Below are 10,687 nucleotides of genomic sequence, written 5' to 3' on the forward strand. Positions count from 1 at the left end.
AGAATCAACCAATGAATGCATCAGTAAGTGTGCGCAGGAAGGACCAAGCTGCACCCAAAGTCTGCCAGCACCGGGAGGGAGGCAGGCCAGTAACAGTCCCAAGCACCCTGAGGTCTGCCTCTGCCTGTTGCTGCCTGCGGGCTCAGTCACTGAAAGAGCCTCTGGCGGTATCCAAGTTGCATGAGGTGGGTTCTCAGTGAGTCACCAGGCAGGGGTGAGTGAGGTTCACCAGACTGACAGATTCAAACTCAGTACCAGTGCTGGGTCTGACGCCACTCAGCAAATGTCCCAGAATATCCTAAGTCTAGCTGACACCTGCTGGCTGCTCGCACACCTTTGTGGTGGCCTGAGGGCTCAGAGATTCTTCAGGGTGAGGCCAGGAGAGTTTATCAGGCCCAAATGGATCAAGCTTTGGCCTTATGAAGAGAGGGCTCTGCACCAGTTGGGTGTGCAATGGAAAAATGTCCTCCATCCTAGAACCACACAACCAAGTCTACAAAGGCAACTTTTAAAACACTATTTTATTTCTTTACTTTTTTGAGAGAGGGGAAGGGAGGGAGAAAGAAAAGGAGAAAAACAGCAATGTGTGAGAGATACATCAATCAGTTGCCTCTTGCACACCCTCAACTGGGACCTAGTCCACAACCCAGGCATGTGCCTTGCCTGGGAATCGAACGGCAACCTTTCAGTTCCCAGGCCAGGGCTCAATCCCCTGAGCCACACCAGTCAGGACTACAAAGGCAAATTTTAAATGAAAATGATCTATTTAACCTTGTGGCTAGGCATGTGCTTCTTTGAGGAGCACAACAGTGATGATATTAGAACTTAGATAAGGGAAAGTAATGGGAGCGTATTACCAACATAAAAAGAAGACAATAATATAAATGCTGTTCATTTGAGCTTGTCCTTTAAAATCAATATTTATATATGACTTTTCAATCAACAAGTAATTACAGTAAGAGAAGAGAATGTAAATTGTATCGACCATAACCAGGTGGAGCTGAGAAAGGTGGAGGACGCAGTGAGGAAGGAGTGGAGAGGGGGAATGACAGGGTGCCAGGAATAAGTCTGGCTGTGCCTGAAACCAATGAAACAGCAAGGAGAGGTAGAAGAAGTAGAAGCATGTTATTTAAAGTAAAAGTAGGAAGAATCTAAAACAATGTTATAACTATTAAATATTGGGAAGGGGAGGACAAATGAGGCACAATTTGAGTTCATCCTCATTTATCCATAGTGGAGAAGCAACAGGTACCACCTCAAAGTGATAAACCAAGGAACAGTACTACGTATTGCTTAGAGGAACTAGCTGAGCGTGCACACACACACGCAAGAACTAAAACTAGGAAAATCACAGTGTGGTTACCTCCAGAGGACTTGAGCTCAGAAAGGGAATAGAGCAGAATATTGCAAGTATGGGGTATGCAGATCCATTATTTTATGAGAATATTTCACTGTTTAAACACATGAAGGCAAGTTATTATAGGAGCTATGTAAGACAAGTAGCGTGACCAATGCTTTGCTGGGGATGGAGGCCTTATGAGAGATGGGTTACAGAGATCAACATTTTGATGAGTACAGAAATTTTGAAAGGAAGGTAGCAGGGCTAATTTTATCTCCAATGCCTGTACCAGGAAACTGAGGCTTAGGGAGTTTAAGTGAATGCCCCAAGATTTACCAATGGTTAACAGGGAATATGGAAGTACAGCCCAATCTCCTAAGTTTTATGTACTTTATACCCTTTGAGATATACCCTTATTCCAAGCCCTGAAAATGTCCATAGAAAAGTTAGAGTAACATATTCCAAATCCTTTTTTGTATTTTTTATAACTTATTTTCCTGCAAAGTACAAACTTAAAAAAATTTACTCTGTCTTTAAAGTGATTCAATTAAAAAGGACCACATAACACTTGTGTGAGGGACAGAACCAGCACGATGCAGTAGGATAAAGTGTTCTTTCTACCGTGCATAGTAGATAATCTCCCGACTTCCACAAATTCTCCTACCTCGTCGCCTTAAGACAAAATAACAATGGCTTAGACATCTACTTAATTAAACAGGGGACTTTTTGCAAAGCAAACCCTAACTCTATGTTGTATTTGAGACATACCACCTCAAATAAAGTAATTCAGAAAGCCTAAAAACAGAAGGATGGGCTGAGGCATAACAGACAAACAAAATAAATAAGAAAATAGAGGCCATTGCCTGATATCAAACAGGATAGAATTCAGACCAAAAGGCATTGAATGTAAAAAAATACAGTTTATAATACTTTTTAAATAAAGTGGAAAGCAGGCTTGAAGATCCTCCAAGCAGACAAAAATTAGTTTAGCCACACGTGCAAAACTTAATTCAATTTATTTCATGGATGTAAGCAAAACTTAACTGATTTCTTGTAAATATCCCTGATAATCACAAACACAAGTTAAGCCATCTTCTTAAAATGATATAAGAAAATCACTTTTAATCAATCCCCTTCATTTTAGAAACCCCAATTGTAACAACCAATTGCTCGCACTTTGGACGCCATCCTGTAACGACATGCCTCTGAACTTCAGACCAGTTTCCAGTTTTAAGTCTCCCTATTGGTGAATAGTTCGTTTCTCACTCAATAAAATATTCACATCAAGTAAAGCTTTCAGAATTTTCTTCTGACATACTACAGCCACAATGCACAGAGAAGATAAAATATTTATGAAGGTCTTTTCCTAGAAACATAGCAATCCCTTTCATAAAGTAAAAATTATAAGGGAGGAAAAGGGAAAAAAGAGAAATCCACTAAAAGAGTGGATGTCATCATAACAGTCTTAGTCCAAAAGAGATCAAGTGGACAAAAAGCAGGTGAGGATACCGAGGCCTGTGCAACAGCATCAATAAGGTCCACATCACACTGTGTAGTGTACTCTATAACCCCAGTGTAGGGAGCGTTCCTTCCCTCCAACAGAAATGGAATATGCACCCAGCATTAAGTCATAAAGACAGCCTCAGTAAGTTCCACAAAATAGAAATAATAGAAAAAACATTTTTGGATAACAATGCAATAAAACCAAAATTATTAACAAAATCAGAAAATCCCTGGACATTTATAAAAAGAAAGTCTACATGAAAAAATTCTTGACTGAAAGGGAAACTACAAAGTGAAATTCCTGCATTTTTGGAGTAATGATCATGTAAACACAGTATACCAAAATCTATGGGTGAACTTAAAGCCACGACTTCACACATTTAATGAGAAAGAAGTGATCACTTAAACATAAGAAATGAAAACAACCTTAGGAAACTACATGATTTATGCAAACAATTTTAATATTTATACAGAATAATTAATAGTTATTTAGAAAAACACAATTTACCAAAATTGACTCAAATTAAGGTAGAAAGCTTGAGCAAACCAATTTCCACAGATGAACTAAGGGTATCAAATTTCTACCCCACAAAAATGGCACAAGATCCAGATGATTTCACAGGGGATTATTACCAAATTTGTAAAGAACAGGTATTTTAAATATTGCTCTAGAAGATACAAAATGAAGTAAAACTCACAAATTTCTTTCATGAAGCAAGTATATAACATTAATTCCTAAATTTGTGTTAGATGTCATCTATACACATACACCCCAATCTTAACTATGAATATAAAAGCAAAAATCCTAAATAAGAATAAACACCATATTACATTTAGATAAATAATAATACATAATGAACATATAGGTATGATTTTAAGAATGCAAAGATATAGGAATCCATTACTGTATTATAACAAATTATATTAACAGACCTAAGGAGAAAAATCAGGTAATTATCTCAAAAAATGCTTAAAGGCCTTTGAAAAATTCAACATCTATTCCTTATAGAAACATTCAATGACAGGGAAATGATACTCCCTCATCCTGCTCTCTCTCTCTCTCTCTCTCTCTCACACACACACACACACACACACACACACACACATACACACACGAGGCCTGTACTATATTCCTTCTACTAGAAACCTCTGGGGAAGAAAGAAAATGACCCAGTTAAATCCCCTTGCAACAAAGAAAGTCTACATGAAAAAATTCTTGACTGAAAGGGAAACTACAAAGTGAAATTCCTGCATTTTTGGAGTAATGATCATGTAAACACAGTATACCAAAATCTATGGGTGAACTTACAAACACATACAAACACATTAATGGTATTTACTAGCAATAAGATCATGAAGAGTCTTTATCTATAAAATACTTTTAGTAGGACAGAACTTTTAGTATTACCATAGCTGCACATTTTATAGCAGCTCAGATATAGGTTTATAATTTACTGGAAAATGTCACATAAGCTGTGTATCCAGAAGGGCAGAAAATGGGTACATTCTGCTGAAACGGCTCTCAGCTCAAGTAATGTTGCATACACACTACCTAATACTTTGCCTGCTGAACCCAAACCAGAAGACATCCTTATAAGGCAGAGAAAGAACATTTGGGGAACTGTGTTGATGGTCTCAGACCACTGCAGAAAAAGAACCTGTATTTTGCTATTATCGACATTGTTATAGTTCTTAATAAGTTTAGTATTGCATAGGTTTTCCACTTTGTGTCGAACATAACTTTGCAACCCTCCTCTAGATGTCACCTCTCTACCTGGCAGGAAGGTGATGATGGTGAAATTGACAGGGACAGAGGTGATGGTTGAGGAGCAGGTGGAGGTGGACACAAAGAAAGAGACAGATACCTCCGATCCAACGCGGTACCTAATTTACTGGGGGAGACAAGAGTCACTCTCACTAACATAAGGGACAGAGTCAACGTATGCACTGTCTCCACCTTCATTTAAGACTGTACTTGGGACAATGGCTAACATGATCAAATAAGAAAAAAACCAGAGAAAAAATACTGGAAATGAAGAAGTAAGCTGATTTCTCTGCCAGTGATATGATATAAAGAGAGGAGAACTCAAAGAATCAATGGTACATGTTATTCAGTAAGCTCAGTGAATTAGAAGTATATAATATTAATGCACAAGATCTGCCATCACTTACTTATACAACAATCAGTTACCAGTTATAGTAGAAGAGAAAATCCCATTTACAATATCATCAACAACAACAAAAAACTTTAAGAATAAACTTAACAAGAAATAAGTAACACTCACATTTCTGAGAGATATAAAAATAAATACCTTGTTCTTGGACAGAAAGATTGAGCATCATAAAAATGGCAAGGCTCCCCAAGTTTATATATGAATTAATGTGATCTGAATGAAAATGCCATATTTTTCCCCTGGAGCTGGACTGGTTTATTGTAATTTCATGTATAAAAATAAACATGTAAAACTAGGTAGGAAAACTCTAGGATTGAGCTTATGAGATATTAAAACATACTAGACATTATAAATAATTAAATGACTGTAATATTTACACACTTGTAGACTGACAGACTAGTGAAAATTCCAGAAATGGACCCAGAAACATACAGAAACCTAATATATGATAAAGGTGTTATTTCAAACCACTGCAGAAAAAAATACTTTTTAATAACTTACATGGGAAATACTGGAGAGCCATTTGGAAAGAGAGAAAATTGGATACATACTTCACACCAAACACCAGAATAAGCTTCAAATAGATTCAAGCTCTAATAGTAAAAAGCTGAGAATGCAGAAGTCTTGGAAGAAAATACATGTGATTTCATTTTTATAACGTGGGTATGAGAAACCCAGATGCAGTTTTAAAAGATTAATGAGATTTGAAAACAATACATTGCATGAAAAAAATCATAACAAAAGCCAAAAGAAGTCATCAAACCAGAAAAAAATATTTTAAAAATATATCACCTGTAAAGGGCTGACATCTGTAATACATACAGAACTCTTAAAAATATAAATGGAAAGGCAAAAACTTGATAGAAAATTAGGAAAAAGAGATTAAGAGCTAATTATAAATACACATACGTAGACCTTAGATATATGAAAAACTGCTGAACTTCATCCATAATGAAAGAAATGCACATTTAAGCCACATTGACACCATTTCTGACTTAAGAAATTAGCAAAAATTCAAAAGCTTCACTAACATGTTGGTTAGCTTGTGAAGAAACAATACCCCCTTCCACTGCTAGGGGGAGTGCTGAACTGTGCAATCCCTGTGGAGGTGAACCTGGCATTATCTAACAAACCACAGGTATGCTTATCTTTTTGCCTGGGAATCTCACATTTATGACTTTACCCTGAATATGCACCTCTAATAATATACAAACACCTCTGAACAATTTGTTAATTTTGTGTTAATTAAAAAAGAAAAATATTGGAAACAACCTAGAAAGCTCAAACACAGGAGAGAAAGTATGGCACATAGAATACTATTCAAGTGTATAAAACAGTAAGCTCTCTAAGAACAGATATGAAGTAATTACTAAGATATATTTTTAAAACAAAATATATAACATGAAGAGGTCAGATTTTTAAATCTACCTCTTGTGCAAGAAAGATATACATATAAGATATATTCATCATACACACACACACACACACACACACACACACAATTTCTCACTAAGAGATTTATGACCCCTTGGAGCCAATAAGGTAAGGAATGTTGAAAGTAAGCCTAGAATAATGTGTTGTGCCAGAAACCAAGGAAGTGCCAAAAAACCGACATAGAGATGTCAAAAGGACACAGGTACTCTTTTATAATAGCCTTCACTTGACAATCTGAATATTTAAAAAGTAATAATAGATTATGACACATTGAATAAAAATGAGTCCATGGGTCCTTAGAAAGAATGGAAAGTTCTTTACAGAAGACTGTAAACTAATAAATGTCTGAGAAATGATAAATTACAAAATCACAACTTGGCAACTACTAACAAAATAAATGATTCAGGAAAGCATCACTAATGAATGCTCAAACCATTGAATGGAAATTTGTTGAGGAACCGATATTCGTGCAGCGTCAAATTATCACTGTGAAGATTTTTCTATAAACTAGGAAAGTGACCTTTAAAAAGCTGATGCACTGTGAAGGACATAATGTTTCCTTTGATACACTTCCCAGAAAATGTTAACCTGAATCTAGAGCTTCTGGCCAAGATGGAGGCTTCGGTAGATTTGCTTCACTTCCTCACACAACAAAAAGGGTAACAACCAATTTAAAAATAAAAACAACCAGAACTGCCAGAAAATAAAACTGTATGGAAGTCCAACAACCAAAGAATGAAAAAAGAAACATTCATCCACCCTGGTAGGAGGGGTGGAGACAGGCAGCTGGGGTGGAGAAGACACATGGCAAGTTGGCAGCTGGTGGACCAGGTGGGCGAGGTGGCAGCTGGCAGAATGGGTGGTCCCACATTCACATGCGAATAAATCAGGAAGAACAACTGGGGAGCAAGTGAGACTGCATAAGTCAGGCTTCCAGCTATGGAAAAGAAAGCCTTAGAACCTCTGGCTGTAAAAACCTGTGGGGGTTGTGGAGGTGGGAGAAACTCTCACCCCCGCAGGAGAGTCCATTGGAGGGATCCACAGGATCCTAGAATGTATGCAAACCCACCTAACCAGGAATCAGTACCAAAAGGGCCCAATTTGCGTGTGAGTAATGAGGGAAGTGACTGAAAGCAGGGTGAGAGCCAAGCAAGCAGCACTGTTCCCTCTCTGACCCCTCCCCCACAGACAGCACCACCATGCAGTAAGTGGGTCACCATGCCCTGGCGAATAACTAAGGCTCTACCCCTTACAACATAACAAGTGTGAGACAAAGAAATATGGCCCAAATAAAAGAACAGATCAAAACTCCAGAAAAAGAACTAAGCAATGGGGAGATAGCCAGCCTATCAGATGCAGAGTTTGAAACACTGGTAATCAGGATGCTCACAGAATTGATTGAGCTCAGTCACAAAATGAGGGAAGAAATGAAGACTACACAAAATGAAATAAACCAAAATATACAGGAAACCAATAGGGAAGGGAAGGAAACTGGGACTCAAGTCAGTGATTTGGAACAGAAGGAAGAAATAAACATTCAACCAGGACAGAATGAAGATACAAGAATTCAAAAAATGAGGAGAGGCTTAGGAACCTCTGGAACAACTTTAAATGTTCCAACATCTGAATCATAGGGGTACCAGAAGGAAAAGAGGAAGAGCAAGAAATGGAAAACTTATTTGAAAAAATAATGAAGGAAAATGTCCCCAGTCTGGAGAAGGAAATAGACATGCAAGTCCAGGAAGCTCAGAGAGTCCAATACAAGATGGACCTGAGGAGGAACACACCATGACATCATAACTAAATTACCCAAGATTAAAGATAAGATGAGAATCTTAAAAGCAGCAAGAGGAAAAGAGAGAGTTACCTACAAAGGAGTTCTCATCAGACTGTCAGCTGATTTCTCAAAAGAAATATTGCAGGTAAGGAGGGTCTGGAAAGAATTTTCAAAGTTGTGAAAGGCAAGGACATGCGTTCAAGATTACTCTATCCAGCAAAGCTATCATTTAGAACAGATAAAGTGCTTCTCAGATAAGGTCAAGTTAAAGGAGTTCGTCATCACTAAGTCCTTATTCTATGAAATGTTAAAAGGACTTATCTAAAAATTAGAAAAGGAAAAATTATAAACAATAAAATAACAACAAACTCATAACTATCAACAACTGCACCTAAAAAACAAAAACAAACTAAACAAACAACTAGAACAGGAACAGAATCACAAAAATGGAGGTTACACGGAGGGTTAACAGAGGGGAGGGTGAGAATGGGGGGAAAAGGTGCAGGGAATAAGCAGCATAATTGGTAGGTATAAAATAGACAGGGGGAGGTTAGGAATAGTATAGGAAATGGAGAAGCCAAAGAACGTGTATGTATGACCCATGGACATGAAGTAAGGGGAGTGCAAATGCTGGAGGTTAAGGGGTACAGGGTGGAGGGGAGATAGGGAAGGAAAAAATTGGGACAACTATAATAGCATAATTAATAAAATATACATACAAAGATTTACTACCTAATTTTTTATAAATAAATTCCATTTTGGGGGGTCACCTCTCATAGTATGACTCTATCAGTTTAATCATCAGTAACACTAATTTAAGAGGCCATTTCTTAAGAAACTCAGGGGTGAGGAGGTAGTCTGAGGGCATTTGGGGATTTTGGGATAAATGAGAGAAGGGAGAAGAAGCCCAGTCAGATGCTCAGAGGCAGTGTAGACACACCAGTCACTCACAGGTCTGTCTCAAGGCCCTTCGCATGCACATAAAAACCTGAGATGCCTGAGAGAAAAGCCAGTCTGAGTAGAGCCAAAGCAAGGTTCTTCCCTGGACAATGGAGAAGAGCAGATTACTATGATGGAAGGTACAAGTTTTTTCTGTTTTTCACTCCAGGTGGTGCCAGCCTGGGAATAGTCGACACTGTCCAGAGACTTAGACATAAACCCTATCTGTCACGAATAACCTCAGAGTACTTAAGAGCACAAAGTACTATGGTGTATCTCGGCGATTTCAAACTTTTTCATTTCATGGTGCACATAAACTAATTGCTAAAATTCTGCCCACTCAACATATTCTTTGGCTGACAAAAAAATAAGTATAATTTTGATTCATTCACACAAGATGGCTATTATTGTGTTGGCTGTTGTCATTTTTTTTTTTATTTGAAAATCTAAGGGAAAAGAGCTCAGTGCCCCTGACTAAATAGGTATTGCATGTTTTAAAAACTCTTGCAGCACACCAGTAGGAAATCACTTGTGCCTCTCCATTAAAATGTCTCTAAGTGGCATACTCTATCTCTCTGTGCTCTAAACATTCTAAATAGCCCATCAAAATGTACCATGCTCCAGAGGGCAAATGGTCCACCAGTGGCCAGGCAGCAGATCTTCAGGAGCAGCACTCAGAGAATGGGCACTGACAGGCCAGGCACAGGGTCCCATTCATCGACCACGTGAATCATCAGCTGAGCTTTAAAGAGTTTCATCATGATGATGCTTCATGAGCCCGGAATGAAACTGTAGATGGGCCCCATGTTAGGCTGCTCTGTGCAGAGACAAGCCCCCAGAGCCCACTTCCAATATGCCAACAACTAACACCCAGCAAATGTCAGAAGCGCCATTGGCTCCTCTGTTAAAAAGGATGCTGTTATGTGTGGAAGAGTTGGCTTATGTGTAAAATAAAAGACACATTTTTCTTTTTTTTGACTTTTTAGTTTTAGTTTTTAATTTTGTTGTTCAAGTATAGTTTTCTTTTACCTCATCCCAGCCCACCCCCCCCAACTCTCCCCACCCCCCTCCTGTTTCCACTCCTTCCCCTTGTTATTGTCCATGTGTCTTTTATCCTTGTTCCTGTAAACCCTTCCTGTTTTCCCCTGAAATTCCCCTCTCCCCTCTGGTCACTGTCAGCCTGTTCTCTATTTCAGTGTCTTTGGTTATATTTTGCTTTGTTTGTTTTGTTGATTAGGTTCCTGTTAAAGGTGAGATCACATGGTATTTGTCTTTCACTGTCTGGCTTATTTCACTTAGCACAATGCTTTCCAGTTCCATCCATGCTGAAGAGACACATTTTTCATTTTCACTAATAACTTTATTTATTTCAATATTTTGAGTGTGTCGGCTGTCTCCCATTATTGGCTTCTAGTGGGTAGAGGCCAGGGGTGCTGCTGAACATCTTCCAGTGCATACAACAGCCACGCTGCAAAGGGTTATTTGGCCAAAATGTCAATAGTATCTTCACCTGAATCTATC

The sequence above is a fragment of the Phyllostomus hastatus genome, unplaced genomic scaffold (assembly GCF_019186645.2).
Source record: "Phyllostomus hastatus isolate PE091 unplaced genomic scaffold, TTU_PhHast_1.1 phas_contig_150, whole genome shotgun sequence".
Lineage (NCBI taxonomy): Eukaryota > Metazoa > Chordata > Mammalia > Chiroptera > Phyllostomidae > Phyllostomus > Phyllostomus hastatus.